Here is an 11,438-nt window from a genome sequence, read left to right as displayed (position 1 = left end):
TATGATTTTATGATTCTATGATTCTATGAACAGGTAGCTTTATTGTCCTGCAGAGCTGAGTTAGCTGCTTTGCTAAAATAAAATATTTTCCAATTTGGTTTTTTGCTCACCTCTAAAACCAAAGCACACTTTTAAAGTTGGGTAAGTTCCATTAAGTATTAATCTTCCAGTTTTGCCCTCTTATTGTTAGGAAAAGTATGTCTTCTTGTCTGATTCTGCTATCATCTGAAGCACCCTTGTTATACAGCTTGACTCAAGTATGTTGAGGAAGCTTGGAGCATGCCTAAGTCAAGACAAGAGTGCAACTATTGATTAAAAGTGGTAAAATCATTCATCGCTGTGGCTGCCCATCAAACACCCAGAAGACTATTTCTGCCACCAGCCACAAAACAGTGCTGGTTTAGGGTCAGAGAAAGATGTAGAAGGAATTACTGAGTCACCTTTGAAGGTTTTTATACTATGGAGAAGAGTTGGATAATCACACCAAATCTTGTGGGGAAAATATATGTGATGACCCTCCAAAACCTAATATTCTTCAAATAGTGACATTTTACACTGGGCATTATCCCTCTTGCTTTAATATTGTCTTGTTAAAAAGAGCTAGTGTGTGTATAAATAACTACTTTGACTTGAAAAGATCCATGCCCGCTCAGCTCATGCACAGAAACCTCAATCCAGAATACCTTGAAACAGGTAACACCATGTCCTGCCTGACATTTCCTCCACCACTTTATGAATTTTTGGAATTAAGCTTGAGTTTAAGAACTTGCAATGAATAATTTGGGGGACTTTTTTAAAATTAAAAAAATTAATATAAGGTGATTTTAAGATTTTTTTTTCCATGCCTAACATTTTCTGAATTGAATACTTCTGTTATGTGATATTTTTCTGTTTAGCATTTTTATTTCTGATTTGAATCAGTTATGGATATGTAACATCACATTTTCAGAATTTGTTTCCTATAATTATATTACAGAACTTTTAAGAGTTCATTTTATGTGACTACATTACCAGTGAATTTATTTCTCAAAATGATTTGCAGATATTTACAATAACTGCATTTACTGTATTTGTATTTTGTTATTGTTGAAAGTAAACTGTACCCAGATAAGAGAATTAGGTCTCCCATTAAATTTTTTTTTTTTTTTTTTTGAGTGAGTGATATATTCCACTACAAAATTCCCCATTATACTAAATTTGCCTGATTAGGAATTGGTGTGTGTGTAGTAGGTGTTCAAGAGATGTAAATTCCAAGGTTGTTACTCCCTTTGAATTATTAGTTTATCCTTTGAAACCTCTCTGCCAAATATTCTTGTCTAATTTCAGAGAATGCCGAAGTACAGAAATCTAAATTCAGAGAATGCCAGTTCTTTTTCTAGGTGAAACTCAATGGAAAGACTAGTCTGCCAAGGACTCTTACACTTTCCATGTCACTTAAGCCCACTGAGTAAGTTGAGATGGAAACTGTGTGGAGGAACTGGTCTCAATTTCACATAGGGAGGAGGGTTGTTTTTAGGTTGTCTGTGTATTTAACAGAAGAGAAAATGGGAGTTTTCATTTATAAAAGTTTTTAACTGGACTGATACTGTCCAGCAAGACCCATTCATTTTAATGAATGCTTCAGGAAAGCTGCTCTTGCAATTCTTTCTGAGCTTCTCTTAGCAGGTATTTTTTTATAAATTTATACATATTTTTATGCACATTGATTTTAAAAGTCCCACTTACCCCAATTCCTTATTTGAGAAGGAAAGTTTTGTCTAAGTGCATTCCTCCAATGGTAAACATGACATGACAGAGTAGACAGAAGAAGGAGAAACACAGCTTTTCTTACTCATCTATATAAGAAATGGCTATATAATTCCTACAAGCTGATTTGCAGGTAAGTCTTCATTGAGATGACCTGGTCCTACATGGCAGGTCCAAAATCCTTACTGTAAATTGTAAATTTGACCTACAGAAGTCCCATAGACACCAAATGGACAGGTGAAGGACTTCTAGAAATGGCTCACAAGTTAATGACTTTCTGCAGTACCAATGCTTGCATTGGTAAAACTCACATGCTGTGTTACACAATGTAGGCACAAAAGCCAGCTGTGAACTCTCTAGTGTCCAAAGTTAGGTCAAAGGGCACATCTCTGAGTAAGAACAGCAGTGGAACTCCAAACTGCAGAAGGACAGAGATTGTTGCTATATCCAGCAGAAAAAAATTATCAAGTTCTAAGTAACATTTGACAAAAATTCTACCAATCATCTCAGGCAACATACACAGAGAAAGAAAGGTCAATAGACTAATATAAAATTTGTCTTGTATTTGTGACAAAAGAGTAAAGCACTCATTATAATTGCAATAGTTTTGTATCAGTGTTTACAGATCTTAGCTTTTTTCCAATGAAAATACCTTTGAAATTACCTGCCACTACATAATATCTTCTTTGATTGCTTTAATTTCAGAATTTATATGACTTTTTCTCCCAAGTGACTTAGAACATGATTTAGAGGATTAAGCACAACTGTGTAGTAAGTACAGTAAGTCCACAATTTTCCCATTCAGATTTCCCTGTATTGTATCTTGATATCTTTTAAATGCACTGGTGCTAAAACCACAGCAGCAAAAATTCCTCTGTCTTTCTAAACAAATGGGGTCCCCAAGGCAAAGAGATTTCTGTCTTCAGGTAGCTGTCCTACCTCTTATCCATGCAGTCAACTAGCTAAATTTAGCCACCATCTGGTGGCATGCCAAAAAGCTTGCCTTACCTACTGCAGCTAGAAGGGCTGTAGATCTTAGTATAATAGATAAGAAACAATTTTTCCAGTTCATCTCTCCTCTCAATATTTTAAATTCTCCTCCCTTCTGGTGTGTTGGGGAGAAACTGAAAGTTGTTGTTTAAAGTTGTTTACAGAAGCTTTTTGTATCCTGGCAAGTTTAGTGAGGACAAGGAGAGACAGCGATCAGTTGACCAGGCTTCTTTCTCACAGAGTGGTCAATAGCCTAATGGAGAGGTCCGTCCCCCATGATGCAGGGAGTGCCTACGCAAAGACCTGGCCATTGTCATTTAGTTATGGGAAAGGGTTTTCCACTCTGTAGAAATAATTAAATCCCATTTGAAAGCAGGACGTAAACCTACATTTTCCTGCCACTCTGAAGTTCTCTAACTTCTTGGCTAGGGTGCCATTCTCTTTCTGTCCTAGTAGACATTTCATCAGTTACATAATACTCTCAAAAAACAGGCAATTTGAATAATGAAATGTGTGCCCTACTACTAGGCCACTCTGGCCTTTTAATCAGTAATTTCAGCATCTCAGTTTCCTCATTAATTGCCTTTTTAAGTTAGGAAACCCTGAAAAAGTGTGTGTATGAAAAAATTGTTGTTTTCCTCTCAAAAAAGCCTACACCAAAAACCCCTCAATGCCTCTAAAATTACGGCAAAAATATGTGTTCTTAGTCATACTAAATTTGAGAAATTCCACTCATCTTAAGAAGTTCTATTCTCTAGATGCACACTGCAGAAACTCAGTATAAGTTTGCTAGCAATTTGCCTTTGCTGATTTGATTTTCTGACTATCACAACTTTGCATAGCTAAATCATTTTTGTTTGTTTGCTTGCTTGCTTCTTGGTGTTAAGCACTGTGAACTGTATGCAAGTAATCCTTTGTAGCTGACGGGTATGTATATCATCAATTCTCCAGTTAGATTAGTACACAAGACATACAAGTAATATGAAAGAGAGGCATACTTCAAATAAAGTTCCCTTTCCAAAGCAAAGCAAACTATCCCTTATTCAAAACTAAAATACAATCAACAAAGCTAAATATGTATTTTATAATCATAGAATCGTAGATTAGTATTATTTAGTACTATGTAGTACAATTTAGTACTATATAAAACTTGGAAAAATTACTGAGACACCACCCCACCCCCCACATTTATCAAAGTAAGGAACATTTAATCTTGATTACTTTGACACAGGTAACCAAACAAAATCCAAGAAGACAAAAATTATTTCATTTGATAGCTGGTCCACTTAAAATAAATGAGAGCTATTTGGAGACAACACACAATGTTTGGATTAACATTGCTACATGATGCTGATATATGGAAACCTACTAAAATTATGAGAAGAAATTATGAAGTTATATGTATATGTACTTGCATATGTTTGTACATGTTTCACAAATACAAAATAACTATTGGCATATCAGCATAAGTTATTAATATGAGAATAACAAGATAAACATGCAAAAGAAGATATGTGGTAGTTCAGTCCACTCTCATTATCTAATTCTGCCTCTTCCATGCCTTGGTCTCTATAAAACTGAAGTCTTTATTAATGTGATCACCCACTTCTTCTAAAACAGTGCAAGACATGACACAACTATTAACAAATAGATACTTATTCAGATATGGGCTGTCTTTTACTTCACCTCCTTTTATCCAACTGTTGTGCAATGCTGAGCTGTGTATAGGAAAACAGAAGTAACATTTTACTAGCTTTAAGAGTTATGACTACTAAGGTGGGAAATGACCAGAGATTGTTGGCCACATTAATTTTTTTTTGTTTACTATTCATGCGCTATTGAATGTATTTTTATCTTTTTCCCTTTCCACTGACTCTAATTTGTTGTTTGAAACAGAAAATCCAGCTATGTGATCAACATTTTTTGTGGCACATTTTCCTGTAGTTTAGGGCATGTGAATTTAATCCTCTTATCAAGATAGATACAACAATACCCATTAACAATGTATTAATTTAATATACTTCCAAATATCTGTCTGCTCAGTGAAAAACTTTGGTAGATACTGTGTTTATTCAAAATGGTGCTAAAAGATACAGTCACATTCCAAAGTCTGTAATGAAATAAGATACATTTAAATCTTTTGCAAGAACAGTCTTTGAAATTCTTCTCGTGCCTTGAGATAACTTATACAAATATCTTCTTCAATGATACAGAAAGATTCATCTTTTTAAAATAATTTTTTTGCAATTTATTAATTCCCAGTCTATCCTGTCTCTGTTTCAAAACTGCCTTTCATGCATCAGCTATTTACAGCATTTAGGTGCTACTTCTTAAAACATAGAAGGAGAAGAAAGAACATTAGGATATATAAGCTGATTGAATTTCATGGATTTTTTAGGTTGCATTTTCAGTGCAGCTCTCTTTTGCTACTTAAATGATCAACAGCACTCTTGATGATGTGCAAAAATAAAGCTAATATTGTTATGCAGACTCCCCAAGTTCTTGGAACTTCCCAAACATTAGTAAGATGAGCTCAGATGATTTTGTTCACTAGGGTGTAGGAAGAAGTGTGAAGAAGATATGGTAGATGGACAAGCCAGGTAATAAGCCAAATACAAGTTGTCTTCACTAGAAACATATGTTGTCTTGCCAAAGCCTGATTTATAAAGGAAAAAGCTTAAATAAATTAAATACACTGACAACATTAAGTGTTGACATTTTAAAAGATTATTTGAATTAATCTGTGAACCTTCTATGAAAAGATGTAACTCTGAATGTTGTATTATAGTACTAACTGATATCAATTATGTATTTCCTGAAAAAAATCATGGAACATCCACACTTCCAAGGACAATAATGTATAAAAGCTGCTAAGCTGTTATTTATTTGCATACATCTTTCAGTCTTTGCATTAATGTGCAATAGCATATTTGATAAAAAAAATGTATGCCTCTTTTCTTCTTGCTGAATAGAGATGTTTCATTTTCTTGAAGAATATACTTTTTTTTTTATGCTACTCATCTCATCTGTCTAGTATTCGGTAGAAATGTGATGTAAGACATAAACTGTTTCAGCTGGGAACGTTTGGGACCTTGACCTCAACTAATGAGGTCACCTTAACTTCAAGAATAATCTCTAGTTTACATCTAAACTGTGCAATTCAGTTGCAAAATAACTTTTTACCTGCTGTGATCACCGTAGAATATGTTTCATTTTAACACTGTTACCCAATAGCATTCTTCATAACATGAGATGTAACTAAAAGGACACCATTTTATTGGTGAAACTAAAATCTTCAGTATTTCAGCTTTAAGGAACAAGAAGGCTTATCTTGTCTCATCAATATTCTTTTTCTCTCCAAAATTGTTAAGATAATGAGGCTGAACTAATAAAGATCCTATTTAACATCATGGTAATACTGTCTGCATTGAAAGTGGGATAATGGTTGCTATTTATAAACATGTACATATGGTTTTCAGTGCCACCATTCTATTAAAACAATAACCTATAATACCAACATCTAAACAGCCTTTAAGTTGTATTTATTTGCATGTGTAATAATAGCAATAATAATACTATATGCTGGAATTATGCAAAAAAATGGGTTTTGAAAACGAAATTTTTGACAGCACACTTTGAATAGTTCCATGCTGAACCTTCTGTCTTGAAAGTTAATAGGAGTTTAAACATTAATGACATAATAGTGAGTTTGTTCTGCAAGCTCATTTAGCTCCATTTGCTATTCTGCACACTAGATAAGGAAGTAGTGGGGAATGTAGAAGGAAGGTCTGCTGCACAAAGCATAGACAGGTCAAAGTAAAGAAAAAGGGTATAAGTGCCCACGCATATGTCCAGAAAGGTTAAGCCATTCTCCTACCCTCAAATATTTGCAGAATGAGCTGCCCCTGTATAAATTTGAGGCTTACAATTCTAGATAGGGTAACATGTTTTCCCACTCAAGTGAAAGCACCAAAAAAAAAAAAAAAAAAAAAAATCTAGTGCTTCCTGGACCCACCTGAGAAGATGCAGTTTTCGAAGTGAATCATATTTAGGGTTTTTCCTTCTCACCTCTTTCAAAAAATAGTAAAAATTTGTCATGGAAATAGCCCCATAAATTAATATGACAAATCAATACTGTTTCTCATGGTAATGTCAATCCACAATCAACACTGTGCAAATCTGTTCTCTGTAATGCTTTTAAGAGCGTTTTAATTTCATCAATCAATAGCAGAAGCAGCAGTTGTAAATTATACCACTGCTGAGTCCAGACACTGAAACTTTAAAGCTAATGACACTATTGAGGAGATACAGGTCAAAAATAGTATAGAAATGTTTTAAATTGGCTCACAATATGTTCTCTGTAATATCATTTGAGCTTCTGCTCCAGTGCCAGCTCTCAGTCAAGATGCCTGCAGTAGTAGCAGTGGGAATTGTAACTAACCTGTTTTATCTCTTCTGCCAAAGTCATCCTCACTTCTGCATTTGTACATGGTCAGGGCTCTATCTCTTGCTTTGTATTTACTTATCTTTAATATGTACACAGTAAATCTAACATTCTAGAACAGAATTGAGAAAAAAAATCACAAAACAAAACAAACCAAAAAAAACAAAAACCAGGGAGAGAACTTCAGTTTGTATAAATTTATTGTAGCTTTTCTGAAGCTAAAGAAATTACGACTATTGTAGTATTCTGTCTATCCTTATAGAATCATAGAATAGAATAATAGAATCATTTAGGTTGGAAAAGACCTTTAAGATCATCAAGTCCAACCTTTAACCCAACACTGACATTCCACCAGTAAACCATGTCCCTAAGCACCTCATCTACCCGTCTTTTAAATACCTCCAGGGGTGAGGACTCTACCACTTCCCTGGGCAGTCCATTCCAGAGCCTGACAACCTTTTTCTGTGAAGAAATTTTTCCTAATGTCTAATCTAAACCTGCCCTGGTGTGACTTCAGACCATTTCCCCTCATCCTATCACCCGTTACCTGGGAGAAGAGGCCGACCCCCACCTCACTACAGCCTCCTTTCAGGTAGTTGTAGAGGGTGATCAGGTCTCCCCTCAGCCTCCTCTTCTCCAGGCTGAACAACCCCAGTTCCCTCAGCCGCTCCTCATAAGACTTGTGCTCCAGACCCCTCACCAGCTTTGTTGGCCTTCTTTGGATGTGCTCCAGCAATGCAACGTCTTTCTTGTAATGAGGGGCCCAAAACTGAACACAGTATTTGAGGTGAGGCCTCACCAGTGTGGAGTACAGGAGGACGATCACTTCCTTAGTCCTGCTGGCCACACTATTCCTGATACAAGGCAGGATGCCGTTGGCCTTCTTGGCCACCTGGGCATACCACTGGCTCATATTCAGCTGGCTGTCAACCAGTACCCCAAGATCTTTTTCCGCCGGGCAGCTTTCTAGCCACTCTTCCCCGAGCCTGTAGCGCTGCATGGGGTTGTTGTGACCAAAGTGCAGGACTGGGCACTTTGCCTTGTTGAACCTCATACAGTTGGCCTCAGCCCATTGATCCAGCCTGTCCAGATCCCTCTGCAGAGCCCTCCTCCCTTTGAGCAGATCATCACTCCCATCCAGCTTGGTGTCATCCTTCCATCAGTCCATCCACACACTCATCCATCTACCAATTTTCTGTCGTCTGTCCCAAAGTTTCTAAGCCTTTTCCTAGTAAAATCAACAGCAAATTCCCAAGTGGAGACTCTGGAGCATCTGACTTTTTTGGAATCTTTTTCACTTTGAGGAGGATAAAATAGTGAGGACAAAGAAATTCATAGCAAAAGATAGATAAAATACATCCTTAAACTGAAGAAAATACCCTGTTTCCTGTATAAAGCTGAAAAGTATAAATACCGCTCAATTTCTTAGGAAAAAAAATGATTTTCAAGTTCCACCTCCAGAACAGGACTTTTATTTCCAATAATAAGCACTGAGGGGGAAAAAAGATGGCAATGTCTTCACAAATACTCTACTGTGAATGTCCCTAGCAGTGCTGTTTTTTCTCACTTCTTCTCACTCAAAATGCAGATATCTGCATTTCTGGCAGCTACGTTTTTACAGGAGAAAATCTCACCCTGTCCTTCATATTTTCCTTTTTTCACTCACACTAAGTCCACCAAGATTCAACAGAAGTGTTTAAGTCCTTCTTTAAAAGGGAAGGATTTGATCAGCTACAATATTGGCTAACCCCAAAAGCACTGCTAATCTGATAACAGAGATGTATTAACCTTGTCCCTTCTGTATGATGGGACTAAAACAGGCACAATGCAGAGGTAGCTCTCAAGGGCAGTTTCATGGATTGCCTGAAGTTAGAAAGAACAAGCAGACAAACCATATATAAATGCTTAAAGATGTTTGAAGTGGATAACCAATATAACAGATCTAAATTTGTTACAGTGGATTTTGAAGGCCTTGGGCAATGTTTGCTATTGTATTTGCCTAGAGAAATATACAGAGGTAACCCTTGGCTGACTGCCTGCAAACTAGGGATGACTCCTGGTCAAAGACTGTTAGCTTTAAAATAAAAATCTGCAGGAAATCAAATTCATTTAAAGTTTGAGCCACTTTAGAAAATCTGGTTGGAAATTGTATATTTTTAATACACACTTTTCAAGTTAGCTGGAACAGGCAGAAGAAGTTGGCTGAGGGGACTGTGTGAAACATCGGAAAGGGAAGGGCTAGAGAATTCTGAAAACATAAGATGATTTACTATAAATGTAGTTTATGAAACATTATTGCAAGGACATCACAGCAAAATATAAACTGGTATAGTAAAGACTCTGAATCTGTTGTATCTAATGACTTCAGTGATAAATTCCTCTCTATTTCCAGAAAAGAATATTTAAAACAAGCTGTACAGAAGAAATTCCATTGCAGAAATTTCATCAGAATAATTACTATAATTCTATTTACCTGTTTAAAACTGAACACATAACAAGGAGTATTGCTAGAATGGAATAATAAACCACAAGCAATAATGGAAGTCACAAATACAGCTTGCCAATCACCTCCAAAAAGAAGTCAGAGCTGAATTCTGTGACTGTATTCAAATAAAAATAAGGGTTATTCCCAAAATCTTCATTTATTTTGTTTCACGCTAATTATCTGAAGACAGATGAATTTCTTTTTTTTTTAAGTAAAGCACGTATTTCCATGTTTTTCAGCCTATATGGAGTAGCTCATTTTCTGTAAAATTCTTGGTTTTCTAATCTCTGGTGCTTCTCTACTTGTTCTGATGTTTTCCACTGTCTTGCCCTCACACTTTTTGTCTCACAATTCCAATCCCATGCTTATTTTCCAGTTATTCAGAGTATATCCCAGAATAAATTCACAGACTTCTTCTAAGGGATTTATAGCAGAAGATCTGAAGTAACAATTTAAATCAGAGTAAGTAGTCCAGAAAAAAATCAAGTTAATCTGAAAGACATTTATATCCTGGTCTCCTATATCATTACATTAATCTTTTCAGCTATTATTAATTTTTCACAATTAACCCAAGACCTTCAGCAAACACAGATTGAGAAAGTCAAGACAGTTTAATGCTGACTGCAATACAGCTGAAGTCTTCAGATACATAGTAATTTCTGTTTTATTTTCATAATAATACTTATGCCTGTTTCTACCATGTACATTTAAATTTAAATTTCAAAGGAAAAAGATGTGTTAATAGAATAACAAGGGGGAAAATCCATTTATAAATGATCTCAGCCAGTAGTAAGCAACAGATTAAAATCATGGCAAGATGATTAACTGCTAAATGATTGTTGCAGCAAATGTACATGTCTAGATAATGTAATAAATGGTGTAATTTACATTTTCATGCCAATTCATGTTTGAGCTTTGTAAGTTATAACACTCTTCAGTCCAAGATATATTATTCAGGTATGAAATTATTATTTATTTTTAGGATAAATGGAGAGCTAAAACATGTAGATTCTTCACTCTTGTATAAAGAAACGCAAGATTTTGGTTATCATACAATAATCTCATGTCCTGGTTTCAGCTGGGATAGAGTTAATTTTCTTCATAGTAGCTAGCATAGTGCTGTGTTTTGGATTTAGTTCCAGAAGAATGTTGATAACACACTGATGTTTTCAGCTGTTGCCAAGTAGTGCTCAGACTACTCAAGGACTTTTTGAGCTTCTCCTGCTCGGCCAGGTGCATAACAAGCTGGGAGGGAGCACAGCTAGCACAGCTAACCCAAACTGACCAAAGAGCTATTCCATACCATAGAACGTCATGCTCGGGGGGAGTTGGTCAGTCGGTTGGTCGTGGGGAGAGTGCTCGCGGCTCGGGGAGTGATCGCGGCTCGGGACAGGCTGGGCATCGGTCGGCAGGTGGTGAGCAATTGCATTGTGCATCATTCGTTTTGTATATTCTGTATATTCTGTTATCATTCTCACTATTACTATTATTATTATTTTCTCTTATTAAACTGTCTTTATCTCAGCCCTCGGCTCTGACCTTTTATTTTCTTCCCGATTCTCTCCCCCATCCCACCGAGGGAGGGGGGGAGTGAGCGAGCGGCTGCGTGGTGCTTAGTTGCCAGCCGGGTTAAACCACAACATCTCATCAAGAGCCCTTTAGGAAACCCCCATTCTGATTCTTCCATTGTTCCTATTGCTGCAACAACTTTCAGAAAATTATATATTTCTGAATATTTCAAGGTCACTGAAATAGTCACAAGGCCAGTTTATC

The sequence above is a fragment of the Egretta garzetta genome, unplaced genomic scaffold, assembly GCF_000687185.1.
Source record: "Egretta garzetta isolate BGI_Z169 unplaced genomic scaffold, ASM68718v1 scaffold45, whole genome shotgun sequence".
NCBI classification, from domain to species: Eukaryota; Metazoa; Chordata; class Aves; order Pelecaniformes; family Ardeidae; genus Egretta; species Egretta garzetta.
Note: the sequence above shows the minus strand (reverse complement) of the source record.